The following is an 8,258-nucleotide window of genomic DNA, read 5'->3' on the forward strand; positions in this document are numbered from 1 at the left end:
TAGGAAAGACAAACCTAGGGTTAAATATGAAGGATGGGTGCCCAACTTGAGCGGAAGCCCAAACTCAATATCCTATGTATAAAAGCTAGAAAGTAAATGGATAAACTCATTCTTGTGGTGTGCAATCTTGTGAAGCCCTCTTCTTGCTTCTTGCTTGCGTCTTACTAAGAGAGAGAGAGAGAGAGAGAGAGAGAGAGAGAGAGAGAGAGAGAGAGAGAGAGAGAGAGAGAGAGAGAGAGAGAGAGAGAGAGAGAGAGAGAGAGAGAGTATGTGTGCATGTGTGTGTGTATGTGTGTGAGGTAGAGTGAGAGACTGGTGTGGGAGAAGCTCTTGCTTCCTCTCCTCTCCTTCCTTCCTCCTCCTCCTCCTCCTCCTCCTCTTCTTCTTTCATCTTCTATGTGAAGCTTATGTAGTGATCGAGGCTATACAAGTGGAGCTTTCTTTAGGTGCATCACTTGAATCGTGGGGCCATCGACAACCCTTTGTAGATAGACTACAATAAGAAGGTCAATCAATGAGTTCATTATATAGACATGATGGAATCACCCATAATAGTGCATTCTCTTTATCATGTGCATTAGAATAGAAGCATGACTCGAAAATGGGATAGAAGCATGTACTCTAAATTGAATTAGGAGCTCAAGGGAGGGGGGAGTCACTCATAAATATGTAAGCATATCATGTGGGATCAAAAGGAAGGATTATTAAAATACCATTTACACATTTTTTACATATAGAAGAGTGCTATGTAAAGGGGTTATTCACATAATGAATAGAAAATGGTGTATTTTATTTAGGAAAAACTAATAGATAAGGATATATTTAAATAGATCTTGAATGCACGTAATGTAGAGGATTGAATGCCCCTGAGATTAGGAGTGAAACTTGAAACGAGTATGAGATAGGCTAGGGTGGATGGGTTTGGAGAAATAAGATGATATTGGGTTAAAAACTTGTATTTGAAGTAGAGTAGTGATCTAGTGTAGCCTTAAAAATAAACCTTAAACCATAAAACCATTTTTGGTCTCTATTTTGCATCTTATAGAATTGGTAAGGGCCTTGTTTGTGAGCCCAAAGCAAGGGGTTGAGGAATTAGGGGATTGCAAGAATTTATAGTTTTTTTGTCTCCCTTTCTCTCCATCTCTTGATCTGCGTAATCTGTTAAGGATTCCTTTCTCAACAATTGATAGTATTGGTCTACATTGTTGATTGGCCTATCATAGGGGCATTGGATTAGGCCAGTAGACCTCAGTGTATTTTTCGACTAAGAAAGATATGATAATAAAGGCCTTACGCTTTGCGAATGGTCCAACTTGAGGGCATATGGCATTAAAACAAAGAAACTCGATCAAAGGGAATATAGGCCTTATTAAATGACATATCTTCATTATTTGAACGCAAATGACCAAATGCTTGACTTGAACCCTTACAAGGTCTTATTTTCAAAGAATGGTCAAAGAAGCATCATATCAAGGCCTTTTAGGCCTAGTCATCCTAAAACTAGTTGAAGGGCCTAATAGAAGGTCTAATAGGCTTTAGCCCTATTCAAAAGTGGCCGACAAGGCCTTGATAAGAACATTGGGCCTTAACAAAACAATGATCGACCAATAAGACCTATCACCCGTATCCTTAACAACAATAACAACAACAATTGAACATGTCAATTCAATATAGGCAACAAGGCCCTTATATTCACTATTTTATTATGGATGAAGCATGTAGCCGATTATCGATAACCATTAATAATAATTTATCAGACATCACTATCACGTCCTCCCCTTTCACTTGCCATGTGGCCCTCCCCCACTAGCACTCTGTTGCTTGGCCTGAATATGAGGAAACTCCTTGTAGCCCTCGGTCAATTTCTTATCAAAGTCTTGATAGCAGTGAGAGGCTTGTTAAAGTATGTGTTTGAATGAGTAAGTTGTTACCTCTTGTCATGAGTTGGGCTCACATGCAATGTGTCTTCTTTGCCTTTGTCATCTTAGTGGCTTGGAGGAAGATCCCCTAGTAGCTAGCAAGGAGTTGCAAAAGATAGGCGTTATAGAGGCATTAGGAAAAAGACCAAGAATTGGCCGAATAAGTAAAAAATGGGCTAAGTAAGAGAGGGAGGCGCTGGGCGATGGGGAGGAGGATGACGTGACGAAGGGGAAGGGGAGGGGACTTTTGATGTGGCAGCCGAATGAGGTGGCGGCCAAGTGGGCCGTGGCCTTCAGACGTCGTCTTGAAATGGCCTACTCAGCCTTGATGGGCCGATGGGGAGGGTGTGGAGCCCAGAAAATCGGCCAGGGCAGCCCGGAGGTCGGTATCCGCCAAATTGCAACGCTGTAATTCCGAAACCACGTGGGCTCTCGAGCGGTGACACTTGAGGCTAAGTTTGGAGCCCCGACTCTCGAGGTTGGCGACACCATCAATAAGGTGACAAGAGATCGTTTCAACTCCCCCTATCTACAAGCTCTTAGGCATCCAAGAGTGTTTCGCTCACGGATTTGATCATTCATGGTAATTTGATAGCCAAAAATCATTCAAGTTTGGTTGTATGCCAACTATTAAGGGCACTTCCACATCACTCCTCTCTCTTGAGATTCATCACTTGAGATCTCAAGCCATGAAGCCTATACTTGGAGGACCCTTTGCTAAAGACATCCATACAATTACTTGGTAGGTGCGTGAACCAATGCGAGGCACCTTGTCAAGAGTTCATCAAGAGGGATGGATTGAGATAACTAAGTGCTACTAGATTGGAGAAGAGGAGACAACCCCCTGGAAAACACTATACAAGACACTTCTCGACCCATCAAGGATATGCCTCAGGGTATTAAGGGCATGCTCCTTGAGTCATGAAACCCTAAGATTCCAAGCACAAGTGGAACACCACATTAGCATTACATACACAACCTAGCAAGACCCAAGAGCATCAAGTCTTAATCTTGCCAAGATGAAGGTTATCCTGGTTGAATTGGAGAAACCCAAGGCATTGCTAGGGGAAAGAACACTCAAATAACATGAGGCTTTTGAATCTTACCATCTATTCTGTTGATTAAAGACATAAACCAATGAAGGAGGAAGACCAAGGAAACTCTATAAACTGAGAAGGAAATCTCTTAGATCATAGGCAAACTTTAGCACCTACAATGGGATGCATGCTCTCCATAGCCTCCAACTTCCATAATCTAGTGCAAAATCTGGAGTTAATGAAGTAATGAGGCTAATAGATCCTTGTGAAGTGAAGCCAAGGTTGGGCAACAAACCTTGGGATAATGACAAGGACTTGTGGCATTAAAGCAATGATCACAAAAGCTAAAGGAACTTGGGGGACCTTGAAGAGCCAAAGGAAACACTCAAGAACAATGAACTATAGAAATTTGTAGGGAGTGGCAAGGAAAGAAGGAGAAAGTTATGCATCTCAAGGGTTGTTTCTATGACCTATGTAATACGCATTCAAGGGATTGGAAGGACTAGAAAGGAATATTTAAACTACTACAAAGCAGTATGAGTTTTGCCTTTTTGCCTAGAAGCTATGATAACAGAGAGACAACACCCTTGCTAATGATCATCTTATGGGGATGGACAAGAGGCTTAGCAATGAGCTATTACTCATAGTACACTTAAAAGTCCTCACTCAACCTCTAGGCACCCCGACTTGGCACTTTATTAGAGAACTTGTTCTCACTAAGGTTTGCACTCATTGAAGAAGAATTCGGCTTAGAGCTTGCGAATATGAGCTATCAATCCAGTAGGTAAGAGAGCTTCCTAACTCATTAGGTTCAAAAGAATATAAAAACAAGAACAAAGTTTGCACTCTTAGTTACATTCCTAGTCACCACGATTGCGTGAGCGTGGTGCTTAGTGACCCCATGACTTGCCATCTTAGTCCCTTTCTTGGAGACTAAAAGAGTCCACCTTATTGCTCAAAGCTCAACCAAAAAAAAAGGAGGGGGGAGACACTTACCATGCTAAAAATTTGTTTGTTCATAAGACAAAATTGATTAGAAGAGTGAAAAAGCCTAATTTAGTATGAGTTGAAATTATGGCACTTGAACTATAACCCAAAAGATTTGATTAAGAAAAACAAAAGTTTTTTTTGTACACACACATTTATCATAAGAATCAGGAGAGGGGGGGGGGGGGGGGGGGGGCGGGGGAGAAGAGAACTATAAACATCATGTGTCTCTTACAAAAGAAAACATATAAGAAAACCGAACCACGTTGAAACCAATATAGATACAAGAGGAGATAAGGCACCACCAAGAACATCCAAGAACAACAAGTCGGATACAAGAACTTCTAATGGTCAGATTGGAAAGCAAACAAATCTAGAATTAGGTCTAACAACTTTGGTAGAACATAAGAGGTTAAAGAACATTCTAACATAAGGAAGCCCATACACAAGGACTAAAATAGAGACCATAGAACTTAAAAGGGCCACACTAGCCATCAAGGGCAACTAGGTTGCATCAAAACACTTACACACAATGTTTGGACTGCACTTAGTTTGAACAAAATACAACACCATTGAAAGACAACATGAAGATAAATAGACTCAATGATCCTGACCTTAAATGCACTACAAGAAGCATTGCACATATGAGCCGTGATCCCAATACACACATTGTATTTGGTAGTGCAGCTAGAAGTTCAAATGTTTGAATTCGAAAGGTTGGATTTGTAGACCTAGACTCGAAGATCATGAGCTAGTACCTCTCTCCTATCTCAGGGTCAAACTTACTACAAAAAGAGAGCATATGTTGACGCTCTTATTGATGAAGGACCTCCAACCTACAAAGTAGGGACTAAAATAGGCCAACCAGAGCTTACACCAACCAACACGATCCTCAATCCCTATGCACAAAAACCATATTCTCTCCTAGGAAGGAAAGTGTAGAATCCTCACTACTAGGAAAATCATATTCTCTCCTAGGAAAGTGTAGAATCCTCACTACTATCGAGACCAAAATCTTTCCCGTCTTATTCCATGTACTCCCAAACCACGAGGAAATGGGAAAGGAAATACTTCTTGGTAAGGCTTTCAAGCAAGCAACAAAATGTGAGGTTAATTATATAGTATAACATATATATGTGACACTCCTAAATGTGGGCATGATCGCAACTTTCAACACGGTTGATCTCACAGACCCCCAAGGGAATGGCAAGGAACAAATTTTGGATTCAAATGAGATACCAACTAGTAAGAGAAGGAGATAAATGCTCAAGGAGTTTCCTTGAGCATACCATGAAGAGAAAAGACAAGTTGATGCAAAATCCAAACCGTCTTGGGAATGGTGCCAAGGATACAAAATGGACCTACCAAACTTGTAGAAAACCACAAAAAATGGCCAAATCTCATGGGCAAAGAAGTTGGCAGAGAGCTAGTATGTAGCAACGGGTTCAATGATCTCTCCTACTTGCTCAAGGATATTATGCAAGAAATAATTGGTTGTGGTTGTGCAGACCAAGTTTGAGACCACCTCGATTGCATCACACATAAATGCCTCCTCAATGGAAGAAAAAACAAACATAAACATAAAAGAAACTTAACAAGGAACAATTGAGGGAGGCAATGTTGATCAAAATTGCGAAGGACAAGCCATCCGCAACTAAGATAAAGTCCCAGAGTTGGCAACTAAGCAAGATCAATGACCAAGGTCCATAGTTAATGCATCTAATGAAGGAGAGACGGTTGAAAAGCTAGAATCTCTAAAACAAAAGATAATCGAATAATCAGAGCCAAAACAATGTTACTCAGAATGACTTAGGGAAGTCTCATGAGGAGATGAAAGAAAAAGATATCACTCATTTAGCAACCTAGTGATATAATTTCCAAACCAATCGAAGGCTAAGAATCTCTTAATTTTGCACCTTCATTATCCAAAAGAAAGAAAAGGAAGCAAAGGAAACAATAATAGCAGCAAAAGCCACAAAAATAGAGCCTACGAAGAAAATAAAGAAACTAATGGTCTTGTCACACAACCAATCTATGAATATTTCCATGCTAGCTTCTCCTAAAAGTGCTAAGCCTAGGGATGCTTTGAGAACTTCCAAGGATTCCAAGAAATAGTGACCTCCAACTATGCGAAAAAAACTTGGTCCACTGAAAACAAAGCGGATGACTCCCAATCAAAAGTGGGGACAAAATAGCCACAACCATTAGTTGTGACTACATCTATCACATCCAATAAGGAACAAAGACATAGTAGCCACAAAGCCTCATGATGACAAACATAAAAACATCAAAAGTGAAAGTTATCTCATGCTCATCCAATCTTTGCTTATCTTACCTTGAACCTCTAGCCACATAAAGTCCAAAGCAACGATCAAAACCCTAAAAGAAATGGTAGCAAAGCAAGCTTGCTTAGAAAATAGGAATGTCATAGATTGTCTTGCAGAATTGAATAGTAGGATGAAGTTACTCAATGGTGACATGGGTATGTTACCTATAGATCATGAGGAATACTTAGGATATCCACTAACATGGGAGGAGCAAGAACATCTTGGCAAGCACTATGACAAGCTACTAAATCTCATGTGGCACATCTCAGATGGGGAAGCTAAAGAGCATTGCTTAATCCTTACATTCAATGAAGTGCTTTGTGCTCAAGATAGAGGAGTTAAAACGACAAGCTGAGGGACAAAGCCAATTTTAGAAATGATGGTTTAACAATCGAGCTTTGATACAATTAGAGGCTAGCTAAAATGACTACCTTAGAGGAGTGATGAGCCATATGGTAATCTCAAAGAGACTCAATATATGTAGCCCCTATCTCCTTTTGTGTATTTGCTACTGTCTGAACAATGGATTTAGCAAGACCCATCCTATAATATCCCCTCCTTGTTGCCAAAATTCCAATGAAAGAGGAGCTACATATCCCTAATAGGCTGGGACAAGGAATTTTGCTACTTGACATCACACAATATTTGTCCTTGCTAGTGATATTTCCATGCATATGCTACGCTAGAGTATAATCATGTGTTCTACGATTATAATCATGTGTTCTACGCTAGAGTGACACAAAAGTATAGACCATAAATGAGTACATAGGTCAAACTTGTCTTTTATAATTGTGTACATAACAAACTAAATAGGAAAAACCCCCAAGCATGCTATGAGCAATGACTATCAAGTAGAGGTAACCATGACCAAAATCAACTCAGCTAAATTCAGGCAATTGGTACTTCTTTTAAGTAGCTCTATTAGTGGCATGTGAATCACATCAATTGCATGTACTCTCACATTTTTATCAAGAGAATGCATGACAACACAGGCAAGTAAGTTGAGAGATTAAACATTCCAAACCACTAAGGACTACTATTTCCCTATGAAGAATTATCAAAATAAATACCAATTACGAAAGGCCTACATGGAATACGTCACTGGAAGACTTTCAAGACCACATTTTTGAAGATCATACTCTAGATGCAAGTGTCATTCCATGGGCATATCTATCGGCTACTCTCTCTCACCACACACAAGGCCAAATGCCAATAAGAAGACAAGTTTCTATCAATGGTGAAATTTTCTTCATTATCTAACTCTCAGTCTCTTCAAAATATCTTGCACCAAGTCCCATGAACCACTCTATCATTACTTCATTCGGTTCAGCCTTCTTAAGTCTCTTGATATTACTATTGCATCCCCCTCACAAAGATTGGGAAGTTCTATTGTAATGCATTGCATTTTAAAGGAAAGAAAGGAAGAAGAAAAAAAGAAAAAAGTGCACACACAAACAAGGCATCACACCTAGGGGTCTTCAACTTAGGTATGCACAGTGGCCTTAGTCTACTGGCTTCATCCCTAATCCCCTAGCCTACTTCATGTTTTCCCATGTAAACTTAGGGATATCAAGGGAAGGACACACATGAGAGTTTGAGCTTGAGACCTATCTTCCTGAGTCACAAGCACAATGTATTTCAATCTTTTCCAATCTCTCACCATCATGGCAACAATATAGGAAGCATGACAATCAACAAATCAACCAATAATCACTCACAACTATAGTCCACTTTGCAATGTAGTCTCTATTCATTGATAAATTGTATTAGAATCTTCACTATTACATTCATGATTGTGAGACCTATGCACCTCATAATAGCTTGAGGTTCTCCTTATGATTCCCTCTTGACTCCCCTATTCCTCAACAAAATGATAATACTTCCCATCACCTATCCTTCGATCGATGCCCTACTTCATCAACAATCAAAAAATTCAAGCCATAATATTGTCTCATACCTATGTAATAGCCTATGTAAGCATGTGCACA

This window comes from Lygodium microphyllum, chromosome 12 (genome assembly GCF_053477565.2).
Source record: "Lygodium microphyllum isolate KBCC chromosome 12, Lygodium_microphyllum_v1.1.10, whole genome shotgun sequence".
Taxonomy (NCBI): domain Eukaryota; kingdom Viridiplantae; phylum Streptophyta; class Polypodiopsida; order Schizaeales; family Lygodiaceae; genus Lygodium; species Lygodium microphyllum.